The 17,444-nt window shown below is 37.7% G+C and overlaps 1 protein-coding gene across 5 annotated transcripts in view; it reads right to left on the reverse strand.

Annotated features, from left to right (window-relative positions):
• Window positions 1-17,444, reverse strand: part of ZC3H12C (zinc finger CCCH-type containing 12C) — a 64,071-nt gene that overhangs the window by 11,544 nt on the left and 35,083 nt on the right. The gene's annotated exons all lie outside the window — the stretch shown is intronic.

Here is a 17,444-nt window from a genome sequence, read left to right on the forward strand (position 1 = left end):
CACTTCCCATGTCCTTCAGTGAAAAGACACCTGGTTTCTGTTTAACAATATTGTGTTGGACAAGGATTAATGACAAAAGGGCATTCAAAATGGATTAGCAGTTTTAGTGTCTAAAAGAAAATGCCCAACTAACAGTGTGGTCATTCAATAAATATTTATCTTAGCACTGGGCTCTGCTTGTGCACTTAAACCTAATAATTCAAAGTAACACTATTCTAATGTTTTAAAAGAAACAGTCTCCCACTTTCACTGAAATAATTACATTCTTATTATAGGTTTAGCCCTGAAGGCTCCATTCTTATCTATGGGACAGAAATTCTTTAATTCTTGGGCTAAGGAGGGCTGAATGGAATAAGGTAAGTAAATGCTCTGTTAACCTTTAACACAAATCAAACATTAGGTGTATTAATATATTGTTCTGGAGGTTCTCTGGGAAGCACTAAAACTGTCTAAATATGGTTAACCATATTTGAAGAACAAAACAGAAATAGGCTAACTTGCTTTGTAGGTGCCAGAGGCTATAATGCAAACCACAGGAACTGTTTGTGTTCCACAGAGCTGTCCTACTAATGGTTTGGGACAAGATTAGAGGTGAAATCAGATGCAATGAAAGTTTCAGAGGAGGGGATAAAGGAAGGGGGAGTCTGAAGTACATTTGCTAGGAAAGAAGGGTTACCTGATGGCTTCGGCAATGCCCCAGCAAATGGTACAGAGTGATGTTAGGTTTCCTAGAAAATACTGAAATTTAAGCAGTCTTCTGAAAACTATAAAAAATGATGGCATTTTCTTGTGAGGATATATATACTAATTACTCCTCAATACAAAACTCAACTTGCTGAGAGCCAAGTATATATTTCCTTTGCATTACTGCTTTGAGATTTGAGTGCATGGTGCTTTGCCAGTCACTGTGACACTTGGTGTCCTGAGACTTGAGCGTTTCACTGCTTCTGGCTCTAAAGAGAGGACCATAAGCATTTTGTGTCAGGTCAATTCATTTGGTTAAGGCAACCGTCACTTGTACTATAGAAAGATTCCATCTTGTAAGTAAAGAACTTTCATAAAATGTGTATAAATAGCAAACCACTTACAAACATGGAACATAGATTTTATAGATACTAACTCAGGTATTATACCATATGCAACACTCAGAACAAAGATTGTTTCCATTATCCACTCCGTCCCCTCTACCCACAGCCCTGCCTCCCATCCTACAAACCCTCATGGGGGAACCAAGCAAGAGGATGAATTCTACTGCCACACTCTGAATGGCAGTAGGACTGATCAACTGCTGCTGGACCCACATCTATCTCTGATTTTGTTATTTGAGAACAAATAGCTCCCTAACATTAGTTTAAGAAGAAACTAGTTGCAGCTAAACACATCCTTAACTGCTATGTTATTCATACCATAAACCAACAGAAAACTGGCAAAACTCTATTAATATCAGGAAAAATATATTTTAAGGCAAAACATTACTAGGAATAAAAAAGTTATTACATAAGAGTAAAAAGGGAGCAATTCACAAGGAAGCTATGATAATTGTGAACTCAATCTCCATATGAGTGAAAAAGATCATGGGATGACGTGAAGAAATGAACAAATTCACAGTCATACTATGAGACAGGTAAAGCAGAATACATTTAGTAAGAATCCAGACAAGTGAACAATTAATTACAAGCTTGACCCTACTAGACAAATGCAAAACCTTGCACAGAATTAAAGAGAAAATCTTTTCAAGAACACACAAAGAGTTATAAAATTGGCTGTGCTCTAGGCCACAGAACAGATTTCAACAGACATTGAGAATCTATCATACAATGTTCTTTGACAATGATATTAAAGATTAATATTGCTCTATACTGTAAACCAATTTAAAATTTTAATTTTAGACATGACCCTATTTGTAATTGTAACAAAAACTAAACAAATGTAAAGATATTATAAGGGCTCTATAGAGAAAATGAAAATTGAAAACCTGTATTAAAGAGCATAAGAGAAGACCTAAATGAGAGGAACAATATCCCATTTTCATGGATGGTAAGACTCAATGTATGAAGATGGTAATTCTCAAATTAATGTTAGTACACTAAAATCCCAATAAAAATCCTCAAAGGGTTTTTTGTGAAACTTGAGAAGTTGATCCTAAAGTTCATTTGAAAACACAAGAGGCCAAGGATAGTTAAGTAATCCTGAAGAACGAAAAAGGAGGAACCTCCCCACTAGCTATCAGTACTTTTGCATAAAACTACAGAAATCCAATCAGTGTTATATTAGCAAAGATTAAAAAACAGAAAATAAAGAACAGAAAAGTGAACCTAAGAACGATCTCTCTCTCGCACACATACATACATGTGTATAAATTATAAAAGTGACATTACAGATAGATGAAGAAAAATATGGATCATTTAACAAATGGTACTAGGACAATCAATTATTTATGTGGAAAAAATAAAATTGTACTTTCACCTCATACCACACATAAAAATAAATTGTATATAGATCAAAGATTTAAATATGAAAATACGGTAAAACTTTTAGAAGAAATTATAGGAGACATTCATATCAAGAAAGAGAAATTCTTTTTACTACCAAGGAAAAGAATGATACATTTGAACACATAAAACTTCTTTGTGAAAAAGATTCCATAAACAAAAATGCCATAGGCTGGGAGAAGGTATTTGCAATACATAGGATTGATAAAAAGACTAGTACTCAGAATAACATAAAGTATTCCTGTACATTGAGAAGGGTAATCCTCCCCTTTTATTTTTTTTAAGGCAATAGATATAAACAGTGAATTCACAAGAGAGGAAACCCAAATGACCAACAAACAAATGAAAAAAGCTCAACAGTGAAGAAATGCAAATTAAAGCCAAAGTGAGACAGCACTTCACACCCATCATATGGGGAGAAATAAAGTTTGCAAACACCAGATGTTGCCACGGATGTGTGACAGAAGTAACTCATACATTACAGGTGGGAGTATAAATTGGTATGACTATTCGGAAGGGCAATTTGGCAGTACTTTATTAGCAAGTTGAAAGCGTGTTTTCTCTCAAACATAGTAATTCCACAGCCAGTGGTACCTTGAAATCGGGTTGAAAGCACTCGGCCATTGGCCAGCCTGAGCTCTCACATGGGGGCAGGCTAACGTCTTCCTTCTCTTCTGTGGTTGGGGTGGGGAAAGGGACAGGAGCGTGGGGATGTGTAGAGTTGGTCCCTGGGTGTCCAACACTTCCCCAGCCAATCCCTTCTGGATCAGGACAAAGCAATGAATGCTAACCAGGAAGCCCCTGTTAGCTGCCCAGGCCCAGAATCATCCCTGGGAGCAGGACAATGAGCAAACTGCAGGAGGGACTGCCACAGTCTGGGAGGGGCTGGGGGAGACTGAGCTGGACCTAACCTCATGAGGCATGCTGAAGGATGTGCTGGTTATAAGGGGCCACTGAAGGAGGCTCTGATAAAGAATTATAAAACAGAGTGATCTCGATAAAGAAAATTATGAAAAACAGGATGTCAGAGTGAACACAGTGTAGCTACCGGTGCAAGTTAACTGTCTGTTGAGTGTTTACTAAAAAAGTAGGATGTTTACAAACTGAAGTTCTACTGCCATATAAATAGAGGAGAAAATTCATCATGGTTCTGTAGTCACTTACAGGCTATATGTGCATGCATTTAGGGTTTTTTTGCTTAGTAGCAAAAATAGCTAATTCTCTATTTATGAATTGGCATGGTCCTATGGGCCTCTATTTGTTATTTCAACAGTTTGATAACAGGATGCTACACCACAAGCAAGTCCTGTTGGTGACTCAGAAGATTTGTGGCCACTTTTGATTAGGAAGGAGACCCTGGATGTTTGCTATAAAGTATCCTTTTGACTTCTTTGGCTCAGTGGGATTGGTTTCCCAGGGAAAATGCCAAAGTCACTGCTAATTCTAAGTTCCTGTTGAGCAAAATGGGTAATACAGCTTGAAGGCTGTGTGTGATTAAACCGGGCCTTTAGTGCACAAAAATATAAGGAGCCTGCCAGTAGGTCTCTTTCTTAAAGGGCTTATTTTACTCTGTCATGTTTGGAATAGGCATGTTTATAAAAATCTTGCTTTGCAGTGGCCAGAGGAAGGTTCATTTGAAGCAGACAAATTGGTATATTTACACCAATTTTTAGAAAAACCCCACTTAAAATAAAAGGATTATCAGCACCTCTGGATCTCAGGAAATAAATGAAAGAATGAACTGGACAGCCAGTAAGAATGAATTTAAAAATGGAAAGAAGGGATTAAGAAATGGAAAACACCTTTCTCTTTCTCCAGGTTCTTGACCCTTCTCTGCGGTTGCTCCCTTCTACCTGCCTCAGTCTTCTTTGCTCATGTGGGACCTGGGAGAGGGAGATGACGGCTTTTGGGACAGATGATTCCCAAGGGTTTTAGGATCTGGGGATAGCTTACTTGAATGTTCTGGAATGGGTTCCACCTCCAAGACTCTGCCTGCATTCAACATGCAAAACGTAGCCAGGGAGGCAGAAATGATCAAGAGAAAGTAACAAGGAGTCTGAGAAGGTGGATAAGAAACTGTCCTAGAATTAAGGCATCAGGTTGGCAAATGGTTGCCCTGATAACTTGGAAGGAAGGGGAAACAAAAGGAGTCAGGCTGCAGAACAGCAACATGAGCCTGAAACTACAGGGCCACACAAGCCAACTTAGTTTTCATCAAATGTGGAGAGAATCCGCCTTCTCCCTTAGGAGCTCCAGGGACTCTAATGCTTTTTAGAATTTAGTACTGCTGGGTGGATCAGATCTGGTGAGGACACCACAACCCTTTTCTCCAGCTGATATCCACCTTAAGAGTTATCTTCCAGTGCCCTGGAAAGATATGCAATCATGTGCCAAGGTTTTCTGTGGCGTGGTTTCAGTTTACAGGCACGTGTGTGAGGATGGACACTTGACTGACGCAACAGGCATGATTGGTGAATGGAGTGCTGTGGCCGCGGGTCCCTTCTCCAGCAACTCGGGAGGCTCAGGAGCCTCGGATGCTCACTGCTGATGGCAAGCTTCCAAGTCTTTCTGCAAAACGGGGTGTGGGAGAAGCCACAGTGCTGCTGCTACCTGAGTCCCAGTGATTCCATCAGTGGGTCACTGAGGCATTTTCTAAATTAAGGGGGATGGATTCCGGGGTGAATTAGAATAGACACTAATACTCTCCACTTCTGTGGTAGCTTTGTTGCTGGAATTCAAGCACTTATAAGAGAAAAGGTATCTGTACATCAGAGGATAGATAGTTACTTAGGTACTGGCAACAGTAATCTAGTTGGGGGTGAAAATGGAGAAAGGTGAAGACAAAAAGAAACTCAAGAATGCAGTGCTACCTGCCTAGTGAGAGTTATTCACACAGGGAGCAAACACGTCTGGGTCTACCAACAAATAAGACAAGACTTGGCAATGAAAAGTCAGTATGTTACCACCGTAGGAAGGCTGGACACTGGGAAAAGGAACGCTGCCAGAAACCGAGGGAGATGTAACGGATGTTGCTTAACTCTGACGCCTTCCCACCTCTACTGGGGACTGCTCTGCTGAAAGCAGACAGGAAAGAATTGGCAAGTGGTGCCAACTATTAATGAGCAAAATTGACCTAATGGAGGTGCCTCATGGAGAAACCTTATATATGTTTCTTTTCCTGTCTTAGTCTTTTCCTATCCTTTCTTACAAAACTGGAACCATGCACATATTCTGCAATTTCTACTGTCCCCTCTCATTTCACCTGTATCCAGAAAAACATCCAAATTGTGGGTAACCCTAGACAACCTTCCACCTCTTGTTTTTCCCTAAGGTTCCTGAGCAAATAGGTCTTCTGTTGGAGGAACATGCTTCTCTTGTCTCTAAATGCTGTTCATCTGTTGGGAAGAGACCTCCTGGATAAATGAAAGGCTATCATATTCTGTGCTCCAAGTAGATTTTTGAAACTCCTGGGAGATGGTGAGTATGTGCTTATTGATACTGAGAGTAATTATGTGCTAGGGGTGTGCCAGGCTATGGGCCCAAATTTTGAATGAGAGGTTTTCTAGTACATGGGCAATTAATATTCCACATGGAAAACAAACTGCTCATTTATTAGTCATTGCAACTTCGCCAGCAGATTTCTGTATTCATTGTAGGGCTTATTCCAGACAATAAGATGAAATTAATTTCTAGACCAAGCTGTGAAAAGTGCTACGAAGGTCTGGGACTTGGCTAATTGAAGCCTCATTGCGTGTATCCAGGGACTCCCACTCAGAGTTTCAGACATATGTACCTACTAGTGAACTAGAAACTGGAAACCAAGGGGAGCTGAAATGAACACAAATTATCTTAACAAACATATTCTTTATACGATTTTCACTATCATAACTTTTCATTATTTTGTAAGTTCACTTTATCTCATATCTAATGGGATTATCTTTAATTTATTCACATATACTACTGTAACAAATTTGAAAAGCCCATCAATTCTACTTTTCTGTCTTCAACAGAAGGGCAATTTCATAAACACTCAAACTAATATGATATTTGTTACATCTTATATAAATATCCTGTATACTTTCCACTAGAGAACTGAAGTACTCTTTCTTACTATGTGCCATTAAATTAGTCACCTGTGATGGTTAATAGGTTACAAAGGTATATTTTGTGATGCAGAGAAAAATTCAGGGAACCACACATTTTAATGTAGCTTGCCTCAATACAGGACCTAGAAGAGAGGGAAAATGGGTGAACCATTCCATCTGCTGTATTTAGGAAACCTAATTTCATGTATTATACTGATAAGTTATATATACACATATCATTACTAGGTTAACCACAGGGTAAGGAAGGGTAATTTTAGAATTATAACTGTTATCTTCCCATGGCAGACATGAAGAGCAATTGAAAAACATGGAGAAACCTAATAAGGGAATGAAAGCAACTATTAGAGGGGACTGCTTCTTTATAATTCTTTTCATGCATTAACAAAGAAAAATAAGCAGCCTTTTTCCAATTATCTGTTATTTTTTCAAATTTGATTTTGGTTTAGTTTGAGTATTCGCTTTGAATTAACTTGTTACTTATGGGTTTCACAGGTGGCGCTAGTGGTAAAGAATCTGCCTGCCAATGCAGGAGATGGTAAGAGACATGGTTTCCATCCTTGGGTTGGGAAGATACCCTGGAAGAGGAAATGGCAACCCACTCCAGTATTCTTGCCAGGAGAATCTCATGGACAGAGGAGCTTGGCTGGCTACAGTCCATAGGGTTGCAAAGAGTCAGACATAACTCAGCGTCTAAGCACACACACACATATAACTTGTTACTTATAATGCTTGTAAAGAACCTTGGAAATCATAGGTGGTTTTTTTTTTCTTATTTTCTAAAATTTATGTAATGTGTATCCCTTATACACTTGTATATGATCAAAGGAAAGCCACCCTTAAAAGGTTTTCCTTAACTCATCTAAAATCTAATTGTAAAAATCATACCTAGAAGGTCATGTTTAGTACTACTACTAATAGTAAATTGAAAGTATTAGAAAAGAAAGTGTCAGTTGCTCAGTCGTGTCTGACTTTGCGATCCCATGGACTGTAGCACACCAGGCGCCTCTGTCCATGGGATTTTCCATACAAGAACACTGGAGTGGGTTGCCATTTCCTCCTCCGGGGATCTTCCCGACCCAGGGATTGAACCTGGGTCCCCTGCATTGCAAGCAGATTCTTTACCATCTGAGCCACCAGGAAAGCAGTAGTAAATTAGCACTACTAATTACCATGATAGTATTAGTACTACTACTAACTAGCATTACTATTAAATAGAGATGGCTTTTCATGAATAGGTCAACACAGTGAAAATAACAAAATGTGGAATTAGACATGAATTTAAGTATTGTCTTTAGTACATTTCTGTGTGACCTTGGCAAGTTACTTGTTCTGAACCTCACTTTTCTTACATTTAAAATGGAGGTAATCCCACCTACATTACAGGATTGTGAGAACCGAACCAGGTAACATCCAGAGAGTACTAACTAGACAGAGCGCCTGCACACAGAGGCTTCAACAAGTACTAGTTCCTCACTTCCTCATATCCTTTGGTCCTAATTATTTAGAAAATGGTAAAAAAGCCTGCTTTGGAATGAAAATGAAACCAGTAAATTTGTAATAGCTTTAGTCTCACTACTGAAAGTAAATTGTGATTTTTCTTTTTAGATCAATGTGTTTGATATGTGGAGATCACTAAGTGAAGTGAAAGGCGCTCAGTCATGTCTGACTCTCTGCGACCCCGTGGACTACACAGTCCATGGGATTCTCCAGGCCAGAATACTGGAGCGGGTAGCCTTTCCCTTCTCCAGGGGATCTTCCCAACCCAGGGATCGAACCCAGGTCTTCCGCACTGCAGGCGGACTCTTTACCAGCTGAGCCACAAGGGAAACAAACAAAAAAGAGATCAAGCTAATCAGGGGACTCAAAAAAAAAAAAAATCCAAAAAAAACCTAACAGATAATCCATCAGTTTTTTATAACCTTCTATATATCATGTTTTATTTAAACCAACACCTTGACCTATAAGTTTGCTACACTCTCCACTGGAATATTCAAATATGATCATAAAACCTTTGTGACCTTAATGGGTCATTATGAGTGAGTGAGTGAAGTCGCTTAGTCGTAACTGACTCTTTGCAACCCAGGCTCTTTGTAGCCCAGACTCTTTGTAGCCCACCAGGCTCCTCCATCCATGGAACTTTCTAAGCAAGCGTACTGGAGTGGGTTGCCACTTTCTTCTCCGGGGGATCTTCCCGACCCAGGGATCAAATCTGGGTCTCCCGTATCATGGGCAGACGCTTTACCGTCTGAGCCACCAGGGAATCAGCTACATATAATGGTAAGGATACAAGTTTGTCAGTGAAGTACTTACAATGAAAAACATGAGTAAAATGTATCCTTTTAAACTAGAAAACCATATTTGAATCTTTAGTACTGAAAGTCCTAAGTCCTTCAAGTTTAGATATAGTTACCTTAATATATTAATATAATGATAATAAATATTTATTGAATACTAAATTATTAACATACCTAGGTGCTCTTCAAATATTTGATGACTTTAATTTTTCAATTTTTATGCCTCGTTGCACACAAATCATGTTGAATATGTGAAAATAGATTTTAATTTTAAGCAATGTTTTCAAATACTAATGCATTATCAGTGTTAAATGATTGTTAAGAAATTCTCCTACATTTATCCCATTTTCCTTAAACAGGGAGACAGGAGTGCAGCTGGATATCATCTTCAATATGCAAACAACAGAATATTTTCTTTCCTATCACTGTAGTCTAATTAAATTTCATATTGTATTTAAAAGTCTATAATTCCATATGCTGACTCATGGGCATCTAGAACTTTTATATTCAAGGCTCATAAAGAGCAATTTATGCCAATTTTGTCACTCTTGTAGCTATTCAACTTTTATTCTCTCATCTCCCTCCCACTACACCAAGATCACTTTGAACCTAAACCTAGTGGTCAAGAGGCAATACACCCAGAAAATGCTCCCTTGTTGCAAATAACTTGATCAAAGTTTATCAAGTTGTGTTCTAACTAGAAATCTATGCTCCCTTGTTGCAGATAACTTGATCAAGTTTATCAAGTTGTGTCCTAAATAGAAATCCCACAGTGTGGCTCAGAGGCCTTTGTAGGGAGCAATGAAGGGAATTTTTAAGTGGGAAACACAGCACCCACTTCTACCTTTGTTTGTTTTAAATAGTGGGCTTCCTTTTAAGATTTGCAGGATTGTACTGCTTTAAAGGAAAATAAAAGTCTGAAAAAATCACTGATTTAGGACAATGAAAATTTCAACACAAAAATTACAATGGAAGTCATAACATGAAATAGTTTACTCTTACCCTCCAGTTGGTAGACATGGGGCAGTGTGACCAAACGTTTTGAGAATGGGAAAGGATTAGGAAAAAGGGAAGTAGAAAGATTTCCTCACTTTATAAGGTTCACAATTTGAAGACAGAATTAATAATAGGAAGCACATCTAGCTAACCTAGATCCAAGTGGGTCATTAGTCTAAAGATGCTGAAGAGAACGTGTCTGTAAAGTAGATGCAGAAATGTAAAACCTGAAACACTTTTTCCTATTATAATTGGGTGACTTTCCCCATTTCTTATAACCACTAGTTTGGTGATTTATAATTACCAATAACTTTATTCATATGAAATGGGATTATTAACATTGCTATTTCCTAGGTGAAGGTTTAAATAAGCACATATGAGGTAACAGGAAAGCTTACTGACCATTTACTGACCATCTGTTAAAATTCATGACTGATGACACACAGAGGACAGACTTAGGCTTATAAAGAGATGCGGTGGAACAGAACTAGTATCTGTCTTTGTCAGACTCCACCCTGATATAATCAAACAGAAAAAACTAGTTCTGATTCTCTGATTCTTCTTGCAGTACCTAGGATTTTCTTTAAAACAATAAGAGAAATGGGACATTGCCAACTAGCCTTAAACAGAACCTATGACGCTGACAGTCATCTAGAGGGAAATTAAGCTGTCCTTTAATTGATGTTAAGCCCTTACTAAGTTGAGACTTAAAAAACATTTCACTGAGAAGCTGCCCAATAGAAGGATGATGTGAACCACAAATATAATTTAAAATTACCTTTTAAAAAGTAAAAAGTAGGTGAAATTAATTTTAGTAATATATTTCATTTAACTCAATGCTTCAAAAATTATCATTTTTATACATATATATCAGCATGAAAATTGTTGATATATCTCACATATTTTTGTACTAGATTTTCAAAATCTGGTATGTATTTTACACTTACAGACTATCTCAATTTGGATTAGGCACATTTCAAAAGCTCAACAGCCACATGTAGCCAGTAGTCACCACACTGGACTATGCAGGTCCACTGAACATAATTTTGAGACATTTTGTTGAGAACCAAAATCAGCTTTAACTGAACCCTGGCAAGTTGCAGTCTCACATCTGTAATCTAAGCCAAAAACTTGGATTAGGTGTCCAGGAGGATTTAGTCTAGTCCTATATACTAAAGTGGTAAACAGGGCTATACTAAAATGGGCTGTCCTAAAATGGTAAACAGGCAACAGGATGGCAAACCCACCCAACAATTGAAGGCAAATTATGGAGCCTAGACTAGACAGACTTCAATATTCAAATTCACACTGAAAAGAGTTCTCAAGTCCATGTAACTTTCCCAAGTCAGATTAGATACTTAAAAGCCTTTGTGCCTTTAGAAAGATTAATCTATAAATAAATCCTATTTATAAACACTGCTAAATTCTGCTTGTATTTTATAAACATGTAGGCTTAGTCCACGATTCTTGATATAAAGAAAAGTTAACACAACTTGGACATTTTCCTGTTCATATTCTGACTCTGTATCTGTCCAGACTTTAAGAAAATGACTTCAGTGACTCACCTGGAGTGCTGTTCTACACCCCAGGTAAGATTCAGATATATGCCACACCAGCTGGTTTCTAAGACAAGTCTTTTCGATGGGTAGGAATCAAGCAGATGGTTGTTTTATGTCTGTATTCTCTGCCACTAGATTGGTATACAAAAGCAATATTCTTAGTTCTTTTGCCAGAAGTTGTCCACAATTTAACTTCTGCGTGTATTTTCAAAATAAATAGGTGTCCTTGTCTGCAGTCTTAGTGCTCAAATCCTTCTCTTAATTTCTCTACAGAGTGAACTTTCTTAAAGGTAAATATAAACATAGAGGCAATACAGGAAGGGATCCTATTGGTCAAAAATGGCCCTCCTAAGATTTTTAGCAAAGAAAATATCTTCCTAATACTCTACACAAACATGCAGCAATAAGGCCTGCCCACCAGTTAGGAGATTTGATCTAAAACCAAAAGCCTGGATTTACTGACCAAGAGAGACTTGCAATGATAGGGGAGTAGCAGTGAGGAGGAGTTCCAACAGTTTGTTCATATCAAATAGAGAAGGCGGCGGCGCCTAGCTTCTATTTCATGAAACGGGAGAATCTGTGCTGCACATGGCATAGAGGTAGTAACAAGGCTCTGGGTTTTTTTCTTGTTCACCACTCTTATTTCATATATTTGGTAGAAGCAAGGACTGTGAAGAAAGCTGAGTGCTGAAAAATTGATGCTTTTGAACTATGGTGCTGGAGAAGACTCTTGAGAGTCCTTTGGACTACAAGGAGATCAGTCCTGGGTGTTCTTTGGAAGGACTGATGCTGAAGCTGAAACGCCAGTACTTTGGCCACCTCATGCAAAGAGTTGACTCATTGGAAAAGACCCTGATGCTGGGAGGGATTGGGGGCAGGAGGAGAAGGGGATGACAGAGGATGAGATGGCTGGATGGCATCACCAATTCGATGGGTTTCGGTAGACTCCAGGATTGGTGATGGAAAGGGAGGCCTGGCATGCTACGATTCATGGGGTTGCAAAGAGTCAGACACGACTGCGAGACTGGACTGAACTGAACTGAACTGCAAGGAGACTATGGAGATACAATTTTAATGAAGTCCAGTGACTAGGTCATGAAAGCATACTGAAGAAGTCAAAAACTTTTAGGAATCTAAGAGCACTGACATCCAACTTACACTCCCTTCCCTGATGGTTCCCAAGATGGTACTTTGTTAATGGCAGGAAATGTCATCTGAACCTAAAACCACAGGCAAATAAAAACACTGGACTCATTTAAGGAAAAACAAATTTAAACTATCTGATACATGTGGATAGACAATAATTCTATACTCCACTGCTGAACTACCACAGGCTTACCAGAATCAGAATTTGAAGAATGGTAAAGCTACTTGGAGGGAATAAAAATCACAGTATCATTTAGAATTTCATTTTAGAAGTATGATAAATATTGCTTATGCTTTATTTCTGTGTCTGTATCTAGAGCATAATTTCACTCATTTGAAAAGACCCTGATGCTGGGAAAGATTGAAGGTGGAAGGAGAAGGGGATGACAGAGGATGAGATGGTTGGATGGCATCACCGACTTGATGGACATGAATTTGAGTAAGCTCCAGGAGTTGGTGATGGACAGGGAGCCCTGGCGTGCTGCAGTCCATGGGGTTGCAAAGAGTTGGCCACGACTGAGCAACTGAGCTGAACTGATACACTTCATGGTATACTTACCAAGTATCTGCCCTACTATGGAAAGAGGCCTATTTGCTGAATGACCAATTTGCAAAATTATTGAGAGGGTTTTTTTGGGTTTTTTTTTAGCTTTTGAAGAATTAACTGCACCTTTTTGTCAGTAATTGCTAGTTAGTCCAGCTTCACTAAGTATTAATTTCATTCTATTTTATATTTCAGAAATCAAGTACTTTGGTACAAAAGTTTAGGGCTTTTGCTAAACTTATTAGTTTACTCTCTTCTATTTGTGAATATTTGTCAATTTTGGGTGAATTGCTTATTTAAGAAACTTACCCAGAACTTCTATCAATGTGGCACATTTTTTAAGAGGATATTAATAAGTTGAAAGAAGTATGCTTCCTGCAAAGCAACACAGGATCCCTGCAATTTTGGGAACCATGCTGTATATTACAGTTATAGGGCTCATTCCCAGGCAATTTTGGGTTCACCCAGATCTAAGAGCCCAAGTCTCCTTTATGAAACAAATAGAAATCATTGAAAACAACTGATGATATAAATATGAAGAATTAAAATATACCTATAGGTTCATAGAACAAGATGAACTGCTAAATTGCTATGGGTTAAACACTGAATTAACACATAATTCAACATAATTCTGTGATGTTGGAGAAGACTCTTGAGAGTCCCTTGGACTGCAAGAAGATTCAACCAGTCAACTCTAAAGGAGATCAGTCCTGAATATTCATTGGAAGGACTGATGCTGAAGCTGAAGCTCCAATACTTTGGCCATCTGATGTGAAGAACTGACTCATTAGAAAAGATGCTGATGCTGGGAAAGATTGAAGGCGGGAGGAGAAGGGGATGACGGAGGATGAGATGGTTGCATGGCATCACCGAGATTGATGGATCTGAGTTTGAGCAAGCCCCGGGAGTTGGTGATGGACAGGGAGGCCTGGCATGCTGCAGTCCATGGGGTTGCAAAGAGTCAGACATGACTAAGTGACTGAACTGAACTGAAACGTTGAATAAAAAAACTGAAACAACTAAGTTTTCATTACATTAGTTACTATATTCTGGATTAAAATGCAGAATCTAGCTTTTTAATGATAATAATTGTAATTTACTGAGCACCTATTACATGCCAGGCACTCGGTACTGATTATCTTTAATTCTAATAACAAGCCTGCAAGATAAGAGTTCCCCCCTTTTTAGAATCCTGAAAACTGAGATTGGACAGTTTAAACAAGTTACTCAGAATCACAAAGATAGTGTGTAGAGAACTTTTTTAAAAGCCCATTTTGGTAATTTTAATAAAGTGCCTCTCTTTCCTACTTTTAATTTACATCTAAAGAGTCATTTATATCAGTTCTATTACTAGCATTTAAATGAAATTAAAATATATTCATCTTACATATGGAATATATCTGCTTGAGAAATCAGAAAGGAAATAAAATAATACTGTATTCTTAACTTACCCTCACATTTACCTACTATAATTTACTGTGTGTGTAAATTTATTATATAATAGGTTTGCTAAAGTACCATGAGTAGGATGTTCAGTTAAAAAGTAAAAGCATGTTTGTTATATTTTATACAACAGAAAATGGGTAAAATCTCTCTGCATTTTTGTTAAAATTAAGATTTTGAATCTGAAGTAGATATGCATTTCTAAATGACTTTTTAACTTTATGCAGATCTCATAAGTGGCAGAATGTAAAAGTTTACTGTAAATTTCCATAAGTTCTGGCGCTTTCAAAGTTATGGGCATGGCACAACATTTCATTGTGACTTACAGTATAATGCTGCTATAATAAAAATTTCCTGTCAAGTTGTTCTCTCCTGAAATGACTGAAGCATCTGTTTATGTGATGGAAGAAAATATATGATGGAGATGAGAACTGAATCTGCATTGTTCTATCTTTATAGTAAAAGGAACAGAATGAGGCCCAAATAGTGTGGGGGGTACAAGTGTGTTTTCAATAATTATATATAATAGATTGTTTGAAATGCCTCCATTATGCCATTTATTTTTGTATCTCATCATCTGGGATACATAAAATTTAGAGTTTTATGCAGATTTTCAGTTATCAAAGTACTTTTCAATTGCCACTGGGAACTAGATTTCAATCATGTGAGTTGATTGAACTGTGACATCATTTATCTAAAGGACATCCATTTTAAAAGAATTTACTTCTGTGGGCTTTGATGCTGTTTCTCCCCTCCAGGTTGTTCTGCTGACAACCCCAAAGTGCCTTTACCTCCAATGCCAAATTCTCCACTCGCGTCTTTCTTGTCTCCTCCTTCAGAGAACTCTGCTTCAAAAAGTGAACTCTCATATTATTGCTGTTGTGAAGACTTTCTCTCAAGCCCCTCAGCTAATATAGTTTCATTTTATGTAAAACTAAAAAGTCCTTTCCCAACTCCTCCTCTTCCTTCCCCTCCTCTGTCAACTTTCTAGAATAACAGTGTAGCTCTATTCCTTGGTTTCTTGACATACTGTAACTGGGTTTCTATCTTCAGTACCATATGGCTCTTGAAGACAATGACTTCCTGGCTGTCATGTCCTTGATCTGTTTTCACTTCTACCCACAGGATATTCTCTCCTTAAAGCCTCTTCTTTGATAGCATTTGTGTGTGTCTTGGTTTTACTAGCACTACTTAGACTGGTATTTTCTAAACTACTCTTTCCCTGGATCATCAGTTTTTTCCACCTCCCGACCTATTGCTATCCATACTTTTCATGATGAATGGTTCTCAACACTGACTGTGCATCAGAAATACCTGGGCACTTAAAAAATACTGTAGAGTTATTTGAGCTCTATCATATACTTCTGAGTCAGAGTTGAGCCCTGGAAAATGTATTTTGTTAAAACCCGCTCTGCTGCTTTTAGCTGCATATGACTATGGCGGCAGGTGTTTCTCTAGGCTGCCTTCCTTCATTACTTGCTTGCTTGGTGCTTCCATGGTGTTTTGGCTTTACTCATTATCACTCTGCTAAGGTACTTGTTAAACAGTTCGAAAAAAAATAAATAAATAAAAAGAGCTCCAAAAAAAAAAAAAGAAAAAAATCATTTCATGACGAAGTGTGGGAAAGGTTAAACAGAGAAGATTATTTTGCTGAAGGACTTCTCAAAGTTGTATGTACACGTCATACCTTTATGATACTTAGGGCCCTTTTACTCCATTAGAAAATGTTGTTTGCATCCAACTTGATCGCCTGCCTCCTATAATCCACTATAAATATCATGGCCAGATTATCAGTTTAAGGCACAGCTCTACTCTTGACATTTCCCTCCTCAAAGATTGTCAGTTACCTGTGGCTCAGAGCCAAGTTTAAATTCTTGAGCTTGGTATTTGAGGTTTTGGAAAATCTGACTTGAACATTTTTAACTTGCTTTTTACCTTTCATTAGATGATGAAAAATGTATAGACTCTAAAGTCAGACATATTTGGAGATGAATTACATTTTACCTGCAGCAAATTTGCTTATAAATGAAAGATAACCTTTCCATCAAGTGGAAGCAGTATTATTTTGAGGATTACAAGTTAGTCCTTCTCATACCCTATGCAGAAATACTTGCTAACATCTAAAAAACAGTGGTTCTCAAATTTCAGTAGGCACCATTATCAGTGGGGGTATTTGTTAGAAAAGGAGATGGCTGGGCTATACCTTGATCTAGACTTGGTAGGTCTATGTGTGGACTTGGTAGTTTCTAGAACTACACTGTCTAATATGTAGACACAGGCTACAAATTAATCATTTGTAGTATGGTTAATCTGAACTGAGATGTGCTATAAGTGTAAGATACCCAATTTTAATACTCAATATGAAAGAAATAATGCCAAAATATTTCTAACAATTTTTTTATTGGACATACATTGAAATAATAATATTTTATCTATATTAGCCTAGCTAAAATGTTTTTCATATTAATTTCACTTGTTTAATTTTTTATTGTGCCATTGAACAGCACTGCTCTAGAATGTACACAAGTTAACACAAGTTCCCCCAATGATTCTTTGGTAGTTATCCTCAGATCACTTTGAGAAACAATATATGAAATGTTAAGCTTTCTGAAAGAAGAACTGATACCTTTATATATCTTTATATCCCCACAGTATTCTGAACATCGTGGGCAGTTAACTATATACAAATTGAATTTACACTCACTTTACATTGTAAGCCATCAAAATCCTAAAAAAAAATTTTTTTTTAATTACATTTCTTAAGTGGAACAACAACAACAACAACAACAACAAAAAAAACAAGCACCTCAAATCATGGCTTTGTTCCCACATTAAAAAAAAAAAATCTTCTCAAAGAACTGGGA

Source organism: Muntiacus reevesi, chromosome 9 (assembly GCF_963930625.1).
Source record: "Muntiacus reevesi chromosome 9, mMunRee1.1, whole genome shotgun sequence".
NCBI lineage: Eukaryota > Metazoa > Chordata > Mammalia > Artiodactyla > Cervidae > Muntiacus > Muntiacus reevesi.